The sequence below is a fragment of the Stenella coeruleoalba genome (genome assembly GCF_951394435.1).
Source record: "Stenella coeruleoalba genome assembly, chromosome: 6".
Classification (NCBI taxonomy): domain Eukaryota; kingdom Metazoa; phylum Chordata; class Mammalia; order Artiodactyla; family Delphinidae; genus Stenella; species Stenella coeruleoalba.
The window spans coordinates 66,730,030-66,745,142 of NC_137151.1; the positions used below are offsets into that span (position 1 = coordinate 66,730,030).

The following is a 15,113-nucleotide window of genomic DNA, read 5'->3' on the forward strand; positions in this document are numbered from 1 at the left end:
TTTGGAGACCACCTAAGCCATCTTTTATCCCAAAGAAGAGTGCATTAAACTATTGTCACAATCTACACTTCTGTTGTGATTAGTTTCTCAGATGAGCTAACTTCTGAGAGTTGGTGCTGAAACAAGGAACCAGGAAAAACAAGTTTTTTGGAGACTGACGGGCAGTAAGAAGTCTGGGGCATGTTGTGCAAAGACAGCTATTGGCAGTAGTTCTGACTGTTAGAACCTAAACTAAAAAACTCAGGCAAATGTCCAACCGTTGTACAAATGTAACTCTAAATTCACATTGTCTTTATTTTCAAAAGGCTTTCGTTAGAAATAGCATGCTGTTCCTATGTCACACAATATTTGGTTAACAGTCACTTCTGCTTTCATTCACAGAACATTCAGACTGAAAAAACAAAGACTAAAACTCATCAGCCTTTTGCCTCAGCTATTTGGTATTTAATATCCAGGTAGTAAAATAAATAATATGGACTTTCTTAACTACTGATATGCAGAATTATTCCCAACCGTGGCCATGCAGGGAAATGGCATTTCTCAAGGCTAGTGGTTGACATACTATAGCCTATGGGCTGTATGTGGCCCATAGCCTCTATTTATAGATAGTTTTATTGGTGTACAGCCACACCCATTCATTTGCATGTTGTGCATTGCTGCTTTCACACCGTAACAGTAGCGTTAGGTCAGCATGACAAAACCCTCATGGCCCACAAAATCTAAAATATTTACTATCTACCCTTTACAGAAAAAGTTTGCCAACCCCTGCTCTAGACTGTTACTCAGAGAAATGGAGGGGAAACTTTTTTCTAACCACTTTCCAACCATTCTGGGGGGACATCAAATAGGTTTAGCCTAGTGAAAAATTCTTGGACCAAAAACTTAGTAAAATGGTTCTGTTGCCCTTTTTTTTAAAGTTGCGTGATTAATACTCTAATATATAAATTGGACTATAGAATATGAGCCTTATTGATTGTTGACTATGGGAAGAAGGAGGACAGTATGGGATGCTTAAAGGCTCACCAAGCAACTTCAGAAAAGGGGAGAAAACATGATCGAAGGGGCCAGAGAGGGAAGGAGCTGGGGAAGAATCCCTTCAAAACTGTAGTTCCCTGCTCTGTCCTGTGAGGGCACTGGTCTTCTCCATGGGGCCGATGCCTGGGTTTCCAAGGACCCTCAATCAGTGGCTTCCTTGGCTTTTCCTGAACCAGCATGAAATCCCAAGACTTTATGTCCTGAAATCTAGCATCCTACATTCACTCCCAGATTTGGATGTGTTCTTGAATCCTGCCATCAAAAACCATCAAACCACTGAAGCATATATTCAGTAGACTAGGTCTTTCCAGTTACTTACTTCTATAACTAAACATCTTTAGTTTGTATATGTGTAATCTGCCTGGGTGACTTAGCAATTTTTTAAAAATTACTAGCAAATTCACATCTCTTCCCCAATATTTATACATACAAGCTAGATATAGCAGGAAACAATTCTCATTAAACACTGCAAGAATCCGAAGTTCTGTAAGGCCTCAGCAGTATATTTCTGGCAGTATATCCTTAATAACTAACTGCAGACAAATGTATGCATCTTGGATCAGGTTAGTTTCTTGTTATATGTAGCAATGATCATCTCAACAGAAGCAATATCAGTTAGTTAAGAAATGTTTGAGAGATTTAATTGGAATAGTATGAAAGCACTTGGTTCAGTTCCCATTTTCACTGGGATTCACTTCTTTTCCCCTGCAAATAGGAAGTCGGAGGGAAGTAGGTGTCACTGATGTTAAAAATTAATCTTGATTTTGTTTCTTGGCCTTCCTGACCTCTCCACCCCCATCTGAAGACTGAAGCCATCGTAATGACACACCACACTAAGGGTATCCTTAGGGATAAAAGGCTGGAGACAAGGTCATGACTTATAATAGAAACACTTCTCCCTGATCATCGTATTGTAAGCTCCAGTTGACCAAGTTATGTCATGGCAAATTAAGTGTATAATTCATTTCTTTGGGGGAAACCAGTCCTACGATAATGGTACATTTTATGTGCACTCTGTCAGCAGGTACTACTTTGGTAAAGAGGCCATATCACTAAGACATTTATAGAACCAGATTTAATGTATCTAAGCAATTGATTCTTCTCTTTGGTGATCTATTATTATTGTGAAGGCATGCAGGCTGATGCTAGATTTCAGGACTTCAGAAATAGACTGAAAAGTGAAAAAGTTCTATCGTCATCTGGACATTGTCTGTGGCACACCAGTCATCATTGGGCTTTTTCCAAATAGCATCAGCATGTTCTCCAAGTCTCAGGAGGACAGGGTCCAGACTGAAAGCTCCATTTATCAGTTGTTTGTGTGGGCTGTATAGACATAGCTCCCTGCCATAACTCATAGGAAGAAGAGGGGAAATCCTTTAACATATAGGATAACTGCTTGCTAAATTAACTTTCCCTGACTTACAGTATGTAGGACTTTCTGTAGTTCAAATAAAATTCCCTCTGAATTGTCAAGATCTTATTCATGAATAAGAAGAGTCTTATTAACTTTAGTGGCTTTTCCAAGTTAAGGGTTCAGGAAAATAAGACCTGTTCTCAGAGCCTGAGTGCAGCAATTCATTCTCTGTTCTTAAAAAGCGGTGTGCTTATTAGTTTGTAATGTAAGTCAGCTATGAACTACAGTGCTTTTATTAGTAACAGTTTTCCTTACTGGAATCCATTTTATATCAGTAATATTTTATATTGAATAAAGTATGCTTTCCTTTTGAAAAGCTATATAATTTAGGTCTTATACAAAGTCAGACTGTCCACAGCACAAATATACACCCATTCTAAAGTAATGAAATATACCTGCACTAGTGCCATTATACAAAACACTGTAAAATAGCACAAGTGTTTTACCATGTAGTCCACAAACTGAAAACTACATGGGAAACATTTGGGGAAAGAACATGAAAAATTTGGGGAAAACCAAGATGGGTGTCTATCCCTAATTCCTAATAGTGAATGTCCTTCCCTTTAGACCTTTCTCTGTTATTGGGTAAGAGGAGAGAGATCAAGGAATAAGGACAGACAAGGCTAAGATGAAAGAAAGTTTGCCAACCGCCTGCCAGGTGGGAAAATCCTTACAATTCACGAGCATCTGAATTGCCCAAGATTTTTTACAGAGAGACGTAAGTTATACATAGAAGATAAATTGCCTGAGTATTGAACTCAAAAAAATCTCTAAGACCACCTAATGTTATTTTTTTAATGTATGAATACATACATCTCCATTTTTACTTTATAATCTGAGCTAGAGAACATTTACTGCAGCATTATTATCCAGGCCTCATTACCTCGTGATTAATTAGCTAACATTTGTAAAGTGCTTTGAAGATGAAAGCATCATATAAATGCTAAGAATTATTAAATAATATGAGAGGAAAATCATAAAACAGATACATTGTTAACATTAATTTGTATTTTATCTTTTCTTATTATCTGCTCCCTAGCATTTGACATTTGGGGCTGAACTATATATAAAGGCTGAGGGAGTTGCCACATTTATTATAGCTATGAACGGTAGTATTAACCTGGCTGCAAATTAATACTTGCCAAAAATGAGTCCTCAAGTGGAAACAAATTAACTGTCCAGATCAGCACTTATACTGGTTGAACAGTTAACTAGTTAAACATTTTGTCCCCTCCAGCAGTTAAAGGAAAAGCTGTATTAATTAAGAAGCAATTAATAAACATTTCTGCTTTATTGAAAACAATGCAAAATATACAAATGAATAGTAAGATCAGTCAAACAATCTTGGCATGAAACATATGATTCTATTTAGCACCCACTGTCTAGCTGCAGATCCTGCCGCTGAATAGCTTGGGACAGTATATTATGGGTATATTATGTAGCATTGACTGTTCCCTACTCTTTGCTGTCATCAAAGCGAGTTAAACTTTTCTTGAAGCTGTACTTCTACTCCCTGTCATTGCACCTCCTCCCTCCCCCAATCCTAAATGGACAGAAGGACAGACAGAGGCAAACCTGCCTTAGAAGGTCTTTGGCAGGCTGCCAGGGACTGATCTACAAGGAAGGAAAAGCCATAGTCAAATATTCTTGAAATATGCCGTATCATGAAAGCTTTCAATAAAACAGGAAATAATAGATCAAGTACATTCAAAGTATTTGCAAAGTGTTTAATTGGGTAAAGGCAAGTCAAACTCCTCTCATCACAGCAACATCCTTATTGTAAAGCCAACTTCAGTAATACTAAAGTTAATCCCAAGTCCTGTTACAGGAAACTCATCCTTATTAAAGTAACATTAAGTGCTCCCTTTTTATTGATCTTCCCCTTCAGCTTAATGATAGAAACTTACTGATGTTTTAATAATAACCTCACAAGCTTTATCTCATCTTACTTTGCCTTGGTACTAAAAGATGCAGTGGAAACTAACTTAGCATAAACATTTTGCAGATGTCTTTAAAGGCCAGGGGAAAAAAAAAGATTCAATTGAGCTGCGCGTTAACAAAGATGGCTGAAAAACTAAAAGATAAAAGGGAGGCTCCAGTGTGAACATCAAAGAATCGTTAATGACAAGAAATACCATTAGGGTTAGCATCTCTTTTGTTTCAACCCTCTCACACCTGCAATGTGTGATGAGCTAAGCCTTTGTTCCAAAATCTGAATTACCTCCATTAGCATTTATAGAAATGCTATAAATGGTTGCAAAACAACAGAAACATACTTTTGGCTCTCCCCTTTTGCTTGAAAAGTCAGAAATTAGGTGTCTGTGGATTCTCTTCTAGTTGTTGGGTGTAACTATAGAGACTATAGAGGTGTAGGGTAATGGTTGCAAATAAGCTTGGTTGAAATGTGAGAATAGCTTGGTAACTAAAAAAGAGAGGTAATAGAAGCAACGCTGAGAAGCACACATAAGCAGCTCAGGCATTAGCAATAGCAAAATCAGAGCGTGAAATTCAGATTAGCCCTCCCCAGGCTGTGAGAGGAAGGGGGTATTGCAAGACTTGGCATGGCTAAAGGTGTAACCTGTTTTATTTGGCCCCTGAAAAATTTTAACAGATGGTGGGACCAGCTGTCTTTTTCAGCCATTTAATAAACTCTTCGGTGGTAACAGTTTGGAAAGTGGGGGTTTTTTGTTTTAGGCCAGAGGAGAAAATAAAGAAATCTGTCCCAAATTGTCTTTGCCAAGTAGCAAAGCCTGGAAACATTATGAAAAGTTAAAGGGGAAAAATCTAATCAACTAGCTTATTGTCATTGTATCTTTTAAGGAATTTGTTCAAAAACAAATTCCTCTCTGCCAAATTAGATGACTAACTACCAGCAAAATGTATTTTGTATCGGTATCTTTATCTAGGATTGGGTCCTTATATGGGATTTTATTTGGGGTCTTTCAAAAAGAGCTGCCTGGCTATTGTGTTTAACGCTCATTGACAAATAACACTTTAAGGCAAGTATGCACAGCATTGCAAAAAGAAGCAAACTAAACATTTATTAGAAGTTAGTACTCATAGGCAGTAAATACTTTGTCATAATGAACAAAGGGGTGAATACCCTCCAACTTACATCATTAGTTAAAATGGCATAGAATCCTCCATCATGTCGGGTAAATTACAGAGACCAGCTCCAGACCACAGGGAATGGGAACAATGTTCATGTCAAGTTATTTTCAGGACAGAACCTAAGAGATTTTCTTTCCTGCCTAATATATTTTGTAAAATTGGCATTTTTTTCCCACTAAACAGCAACTCTCAATTATGGGAGAGAGAGTTTGTTTATAAAGCGTCTCCCCTGATTGGCCACAAACACAACTCTTTTTGCAAATTTCCATGATTCCTGGCTGAGCAACAGGCACTGTCATTTGACAAAGCTTTATTTTGTCCACAGGCCTGTTATAGATCCTAGAGTGTTTGTCTCAAATAAATTGCAACGATAAAATGTAAATTCTTATTAAATTAGGAGAAACGAGACACACCTTTTTAGATGCCCAAAGCATATGCAACATTCATTTTATTTAGTAAATCGCTTAGCTTCCAGTTTGCCTCTTTGCAGGACTACTAGTGATGTATGGCTTCTAAAGAGTTAGCCAGGGGTAGGCGATGGAGAAAGGAATAATGAATAATTCTACCTGGAACAAGTTAGCTCAGTCATCTAGAATAAGTTCACTTATCCAGCTAGTCACCCAAATTAACAGAATACCATTTCTAATTCCCCAATTACCATGATTTGTGAAATGCCCTAGATAAATGATAGTTCTTACCTAGAGGGTACTTTCTGTAGTCTGTAACGCCAGATCACCATTCAGTCAATACTTTTTTTTTTTTTTTCGGTACGCGGGCCTCTCACTGCTGTGGCCTCTCCCGTTGCGGAGCACAGGCTCCGGACACACAGGCTCAGCGGCCATGGCTCACGGGCCCAGCCGCTCCGCGGCATGTGGGATCTTCCCGGACCCAGGCACGAACCCGTGTCCCCTGCATCGGCAGGCAGACTTTCAACCACTGCGTCACCAGGGAAGCCCCAGTCAATACATTTTTAATGAGCACCTACTATGGGCCAGGCATTGTGCCAAGAGCTGGAGATCCTGAGGTGAACAAGATACAAAAGACTCCACTCTGAGAGCTTGTATAACCCCATAACTTCTTCACTGTATAAAGAGTGAGAGAAATGCCATAAAGACCTCCACCAACTAAAAAACATGTCTAAATGATACGGATGAGTTTGACAATTAAATGTGGGGGAGAACGAACTCGGCCTCCACTTTCAATGGAAAAGCATTAAGGACGAGTGGTAGAAGCAATTGCATGTTCTTCCTAGAGATCCTTAGCAAAGCCTCTGGCTTTTCATTGTATCATTTTTGTTTTCCAGTCACTGGTTTCACACAGACATCATAAGGCCCTCACTAAACTGTGATCATCCAGAAATTATATGCATTATCCTTACACATTACAGAGTGCTTTTCTAAATTATTGGGACTAAACAAGTAGGCAAAAAAAAATGTTTTAATGGAGATTTACCTTATAGAAACAGGAGCATTAACACTGCATCTGAAAACTAGGTTGATCTCATAACTGGAAGGCAGATTTTATTATTTAATTCCAGCCCCTACCTCCAAAATTTCACTACCTTTATTTCTTATAAGTCACTTACAAGTACTAAAGTCAATATAAACACTGACACCAATTTGCCAGTTTTTCCAGAATGTAGAAATGTAGCTCCCCATGAATGCAAGAGAAGAATGAGGACATTCATGGATTTTACAAGTGCTGAAAAATTCATCTGTTTCTCTAGAGAGTATTATACTTTTATTTTTCTTTGAATAGCATCAAATCAACAGGGGATATGGGAGTGGTGAACAACACGAAATTTGGGACTAGTTGCCATTTTAAATGTCTTTAGGTTAACAAAGTTAGGATCCCTGTCTATGGGCGAGGGAAGCATCCAGAGGTTGCTTAGACTTAGACCCCCACTGCCATGGCTGCCCAGCTCACCTCCACAGCTGCCGGGCAGATCACCAGCAGTGGCTATGGCCCCAGCAGCGACCAGCAGGGTAGCCCATGGAAAAAGGAGTAACTCTAGGAATAATCTCCATGACACCCAAGTAGCAGTTCTTGTCATGGACTAAGCCCACATATTTATGCTGCTTCCTTAATGCTCTCCCATAAATAAATGCTCTGACATCATTTTTCTTTCTAAGAAATCTCTCCTGAGATACTGAACTGTAACATTCCTAGCAGAGACAAAAGCAAAATTTTATTCTAATGAAAAGCTGGAAATGATGAAATAATAAAGCCCATTAAAAGGAAATAAATAAATAAATATTGACATAAGTTTCCTTAGAATTGTCAGGAAATGTCATTAATTTCAGAATTCTCCAAATATCCAGGAAACTCTGAAATTCAAAAAAAGTGCAAGAACTCTTTATGTTTTTATTAGACATTTTCTAAGAAGATAAATTCTTTTCCTAAATTGTATAATCAGTAACAGTTAAATTCTTAACACTTAAAGGACCAGTTTAAAAAATTAGTTAACAAATTAGAAGTGCATGCAAAAATTAAATTATTTCCAGTTTAATTGCTATAATTAACATAATTAAAAACATTCAAAAAGGATGAAATACTTGACAAATAGTTCTCAGTTTCATTAATAGCATTCAAAAGATATGTATTAAATATTTGCTGTGTGCCAGATAGAATGGTGAACAAAATAAATACCATTCATCTGGGGCAAAACGATAAAAAAAAAGCAAAAAAAAAAAACTGAAGGTGACAGGGAGGGAAAAAAAGAAGAAAACAAGAAATAGGAAAATAAAGAAAAAAGGAGGATTTTAAAATATGCTGTCAAATTTCCAAAAAATAACAGAATTTTACTGGCACCAGATTGGACAAATTTAAAAAATGCAGCAGACAAGAAAAACATGAAATAAACACAACTATATGGAAGTATTTCTTAATGATAAAGCTGAAATTTCAAATCAGTGGAGAAATGATTCAATTAATGGTGCTGGGAAAATTAATTAAACTTTTGGAAAAAAGAAATTTCAGTTTTCGTCGAGAACTGTGAAGCTCTCACACTTTTACTCACTTGCACACTAACAAGTTAGCCTGCCATAGTTTCATGGATGTTGGCAAAAGACACAAGACTCCTGGGTCAGAGACAAAGTGCAGTAGCAATAGCCAGAGGATCAGCATTGGCACTGCTTCCCTGAGCCCCAGTTCCCACAGGGCGATGCAAAGAGGGCCAGATGATACTTGCACATACAGTGGGCTGTATTACAGAGAGGAACCCCAAACTTAAGGAACTCTATTCTTTTGTAATGGGCAGTAAGCCTGCCTAACCTCTGACCCGAATGAGGCATTATCTTTATTACATTGGACAACCTATCAACCTACTCTCTGCTCCTAAGGGGACACTGTCCATATTTTCCCAGGCTGATCAGTATGCAAACATCCTTGAAAACATAATTTAGAACAAAGGCAGTCTGTGCCTCTGCTCAGAAGACGTGCAGCCACACAAGAGACACATGGAGAATTATCTCCCGACAGTTATTGACTAGTGTTTTATTTAAAAAGAATTCTAGGTAGATTAAAGAAAGAGTTCAGTGTAGAAAAAGAAGGAAAGAAAAAAACAAGAAACTATAAAATCTAAGAGAAAATATATACAAATGCTTCCATAGTTTTTAGGAAGGGAGACCTTTCTAAACGTATTATCAAAGGCAACTTAAAGGAAAAAGAATAATGCATTTGACTACATAAAAATTTAAAGGCTCTCCACGTCGAAGACACCATACAATAAATTAAATTGCACTGGTAGAATGGGGAGTTACTGTTTAATGTGCACAGAGTGTCAGTTTGGGAAGATGAAAAAGTTCTGGAGATGGATGATGATGATAATTGCACAACAATATGAATATACTTAATGCCACTAAACTCTAAAAAATAGTTAAAATGGTAATATTTTTATGTTGTGTGTAATTTTCAATAATATTTTTAATATTAACATTCAAATATAAGGTAGAAGTAACATCTGTTGCATATATGATAAAGGCTAATATTCTTACTACTTTTTCATTGAATACGTATTGACTGTTATGATGCACTAGGAATACAATGGAAATCAAGACGTTGTAGTCTTGCTTTCAAGATCCATAATGAACTCCCACAAACTATTAACAAAAAACACCCCAAAAAAGAAATGAAGAAAACCGGCCATGCACAGGCAGTTCACAAAAAAGAATACAAATTGATACCTGTGGAAAAGAGGGCAAACTCTACTAATAAAACAGATTACAAAGAAAATACTATTTTTACTTTCAGAATGGCAATTTTTTTCCTTGATTAAAGTGCTCAGTGTTAGTGAGAATACTGGGCAATGTGCACTTTCAAGCTCTGTTGGTTGGAGTAAAAATTAGCATGGACTTCCTGGCCTGCAACCTGAGTGTATATGTCAAAAGCCTTAAGACAGCTTACCCTCACTCCTCATAGGCATGTATCCTGAGAGAATGGTCTGAGATACGTGCAAAATATTGTTTTCCCCAGCACTGTATATAATAACAAAAGAACTAGAAACAATTTAAATATTCAATATTAAGGTGTTAATTAGGTGTATTATAGTGTAGCCATACCATGGGATAATATAGTATAGTCTTTAAAATGGCTCAAAAAGATGGAAAAAGAAGCCTGACTTTTAAAAAGTGCAAAACGACACTATTTTCTATTTTAAAATAGGTCTCTGTAGCCATGAAAATTATTAGAAAGACATATCCTAGACGGTTGTCAATGGTTGTCTTTCTGAATTGAACATTTTTGTGTGTGTGTGGTAAGCAGGCCTCTCACTGTTGTGGCCTCTCCCATTGTGGAGCACAGGCTCCGGACGTGCAGGCTCAGCGGCCATGGCTCACAGGCCCAGCCGCTCCGCGGTATGTGGGATCTTCCCGGACCGGGGCACGAACCCGTGTCCCCTGCATTGGCAGGCGGACTCTCAACCACTGCGCCAGCAGGGAAGCCCTGAATTGAACATTTAATAATTGTTCTTAGGAAAGAATTGTTTAAGGAAAGAAAGTAACTGGCTCTTTTTTCTTCACTAGAAATTTGTATTATTTATGCTTGAAAAAATCTAATAATAATTCATTCTCTAATGCAAAATGCTTTTCTGTGTAATCTTTTTAACATTGTCCAATCTTGTTTTAAACTGTTCTGTTTCCTGTTAAAAGCTTTTGGGATGGATGCTCCATCAGTCATCCAGAGGAAAGGTCTTATAAATTTCTTTAAGTTCATTTAAAACTTACGACACATCATTAAAATGGACTATTACACAACTATTAAAAATTAAAATGGTGTTAATTATGGAGAAAGATGGGAAAACATGGTAAAATATTAAGCAAGACTGGCAGGATAAGTATATGTGATGAACATTATAGTTTCAACAATGTATTACATATGGGAACACAGGAGGTGATAGATATGAAGATGACTAGAGACATGCTAGTAGGATGAAATGATGGATAATGACGTTTATTTTTGTGTTTTCATTTGAATTTGCAACAAATACAGAAAGAGGGGCTCTGTGAGAGTAGACAGTGGATTAATTTTGTGAGAGAAAAGCTAGATGACTTAGACCAAGCGTCATGGGGGCCTGCAGCTTTGTGGGGTCACCACTTATCAAGGGGTACAGCCTCATCTTTGCAAACTCAGCTCAGTTGAATCACTTTATCAAGGGATGGTCTGGCTCTGGAGGATTGACAAATATAACCCAATAATTTGCAGAATGTTTTAAGTCAAGAGCCCTTGACTTCCTTCCTGTGGAATCACAGAAGTCCATGAGGCACAGAGGGAGGGCCCAGCTCCTCCTGCCCCATCCCCCCAGCGCCACACACCCTAGTGCACCTCTGCTGAACTCCTAGCCTTTTAGACACGGTGAAACCTCTGTCCACCTAATTTTGTAGAAGACAGGTTTATCAAACAGGATACCAATTTATTGTCAGTAGGAAAACCTACTGTGCAGACTCTGAGAAGGTCAAGTTAAGACGACTGGGGAGGATGAAGCCAGTGGTTCAGAGGAGCAGTGAGCACGTTTCTCAAGGTGCTGGCGAGACCCACGCTCATCACAACCGTGGCAGGCCAAGCACCGTGCTTGCAGAGCCCCAAGCTCTAGTCTAAGCTCACTGATCAGAGTCTCCGAGGGTAGGGCCCAGGAGTCTGAGCTGAGGCACACTCTCCAAAGGGGGCTATTGTAGGGAGAGTGTGTGGAGTTAAGATGGCCTGGTACACCAGCTCCATCAACTACCCTCTTCCCCGGGGATATGTTTTCCTAGAAGGCAGGACTGCTTGTGTCAGGCTGGCTGAGCACAGTCTTCTCACGACTGACAAATACTTCATTCTTCAAGACTGGTTCCAATGTTCGTGTCACCATTATCCTCTGACCTTACGACATTGTCTCAGGGCAGGCAAAACACCAATAATTAGAATACTGCTCATCCTGTGTCAGTCACACGTTCAGATGAGAGTTCGAGGAGAAACATCAATTTCATCACATTGGCTAATAATTTCTTGGTAGTATGAGAGATTTCCAAAGATACAATAATCTCATACATGCTTATGTTATTTAAATTTCAGAGGGAGATCTTTTCTTATTATGTTGCTAATTTTGGCTATACACTTAGGTTCTGAAAATCTCTGTATATCAATAAAAATCAGTACTCTAAAACTGAACTCCTAACAGAAAACAAGAACCAGATACTTCAAAACTCCTTTCCTTCCTGGCGTTCTCTTTTCTTTGAAATAAAAACTTCTAAATAAAAGGCAATGTCCAGGACACTGCTCTTTTTACTTCATTTCTGACAGCAGAATTCAAAACCTAAAACTTTGCATTAATTATATTATTCTTTTGATAATAAAAGAGATGCATCTAATTCTTTGAAACAGTTGTGGCCAGATGGAAGTATAATGTGAATAGGACAGTGTCTATGAAAGTTGTTGGACTGACTGCTCTGGGGGCCAAAACTTGAGATTTCTCTGCAAAGCAGAGTGTAGAACACAACAGCGAAGAATTTAACTCTGGTTGCCCAGTCTCTGTCACTGAGCCTCAGCCTTGCCTGCTGGGGCCACCAGCTCCAGGTGGAAGAGTAATTTGGTCTCCCCTCGACTTAATCCTCGCCTGGCTGTGGAGAACTCACCAAGGGTGCCAATTATAAGGATGGTTCTGGGTTTCAAACACCTGTCTACTAGGAGCTGGACTTATACCCCCAGCTCCTTTCATGCAGTCGCAAGACAGACATCAGATGGTAGCAACTTCCGGTCCCTCCTGAGCAGATCGGTTCCATTGTGTCCAACGGCTCCCCACTACAGCTTCACTATTTTCCGGATATTTATCAGAGTGTGGAATTTTGAATGTAGACCAAAATAGAAAACAAAATCTTTTTTCAGGAAGCCTTGCCAGAATCACAGGCAACATGGCTTCGGTTACCTTTCATTTGATCTCACAACAATCCTTTATTCTCATTGTATTTATTTATGTATGTTTAAATTTTTAATTAACATTAATTTTGTGTATTGTTCTGAGCCCTTCACATTTATGAACTGTTTTAATCATCATAACCCTATAAGGTAGGTACTATTATTATCCCCCTGGTACAGATGAGAAAATGAGGCACAGGGAGGTTAAGTAAAGTGTCCAAGGTCACAAAGCATTAAGTGGCAGAGCTGGATTCACACCCAGGCAGTCTGGCTCCAGGATCAGTGCCTAAGGTATAACACCAATTATTTCCTCATTTTACAGATAAGCTCAGGCATTGAAAGCTTATTTGATTTACTCCAAGTCACATAGCTTGAACTTGCCTCTTCTAACTTTAAGTCCTGGCTTGTTCTGCTTTTCCCGCTCTGACAGTCTTCATGATGCTGGTGTTGGTGCCCTTGTCTGCATCCTTCCAGCCTGTCATGTTTACTCTGAGGGCTCACTCTATGACCCGTTAGAGCCCTGAAACTCTCAGCACAGGAGTCAGTAACTAACTTGAGGCTCTGCCTTCTGCCCAGGCTTCCCTGACCTTGACCACCCTGAATAAGGAGGAGAACAGGACCTCCTTAGGGAGCTAACTGGGGGCTAAGTCCTTTCCCACCACACACAGTAACTGGACCCTCGGTTCATTCATTTGTTCTCTCATTCAACATACATTTAATGGGAGCCTACTGACCGGCACCACGCCAGGCACTGGAGACTGACTGGTGAGCAGGACGCACGCCAAGGAGCCGCCAAGGAGCCCACAGTGTACAGACGATGGAGGCAGTTCCAAGATGCAGCAGCAAGTGTTATAAGAGACAGATAAGCAGGCGTGCTGTGGAGCTCAGCGAGGGGCAGACCCCGGGGGCGGGCTCTCAGGAGGAAGTGCCACCCGCTCTCACCTCAGCTTGCAGCACATGTAAAACGTCCACAGCAAGATATCGCTGCAAAGTTCACTAAGGCTTGCGTGTAGGATCTGAGGGGAGGCGTTAATAGTCCTTGAGGAGTTTTAAGCCAGGAACTGACGTGACCTAAGTTCAGGTCCCACTATAATAATAATAAGTGCTAGCATTCACTGAGCTATTAATGTGTCCTAAGCCTCTGCGTGAATTATATTTGAATTGTATTTGTCATAGCTTGGGCTGCTATAGACTAAGTGGCTTAAACAATAGAAATTCATTTTTCACAGCTCTGTAGGCTGGGCAAGTCCAAGATCAAGGTGCTGACCGATTCTGTTCCTGGGAAGAGCTGTGTTCCTGGTTTGCAGAAGGATACTGTCTTGCTGCATCCTCACGTGACAGAGAGACAGAAGGGGAAAGCAAGTTCTCTGGTCCCGTCTTACAGCAGAGACCATCATGGGGCTCCACCCTCACAACCTCATCTAAACCTAATTATCTCCCACCTCCAAATACCATCACGTTGGGCATTAGGGCTTCAACATATGAACTTGGGGGTACACAGACATGCAGTCCATAGCAATATTCATTGCATGCTCACAACAGTACCCTGATGTTGGTGTTGCTGTCCCATTTCATAGATGAGATACTGAGGCATGGAGAGGTCAAGCTACAAGGTGGTGGAGCCAGGATTTGAGCCCAGGCAGTCTGTCTCCAACACCTGTGCTCTTATTACTCTTCTAGACCCCCTACCTCACAGCACAGCGTCACACAGAGTACGTAGCAAATGTTTGAGACGTGTGGTAGCTACTTTTTCACTTTCCCCTGGTCTAAGAGTTCTTAGCCCTGCTTTCTATTGGAATGACCTGAAGTTTCAGGGGAAAAAAAAAAGTATTCTAAAGAAATGAAAACTTATATCCCCACAAAACCCTGTACATGAATGTTTATAGCAGCCTTATTTGTAATAATCAAACACTGGAAATAATCAAAAAGTGAATGGGTACATTGTGTCATGGCCATACAATGGAACAGTACTCAGCAGTAAAAAGGAACAAACTATTGATATGTGCAGCAACCTGAACGGCTCACACTCAAGGGCATTATGTCCAATGAAAAAAGTCAATCTCAAAAAGTCAAGTACTGTATGATTCCATTTATGTAACATTCTCAAAATGACAAAATTAGAGAGGTGAAGAAGAGATCAGTGGTTCCCTGGCATTGAGGATGG

The 15,113-nt window shown here is 39.4% G+C and overlaps 1 protein-coding gene across 1 annotated transcript in view; it reads left to right on the forward strand.

Moving 5' to 3' along the window:
- The window catches only part of MYO3B (myosin IIIB), a 506,873-nt gene extending 492,431 nt beyond the window's left edge, over positions 1-14,442 (forward strand). Inside the window, exon 37 of the mRNA XM_079925177.1 lies at positions 14,179-14,442. The gene's annotated coding sequence lies outside the window, so the exon portion shown is untranslated. The remainder of the gene's footprint in view (positions 1-14,178) is intronic.
- Positions 14,443-15,113: the final 671 nt, after the last annotated feature.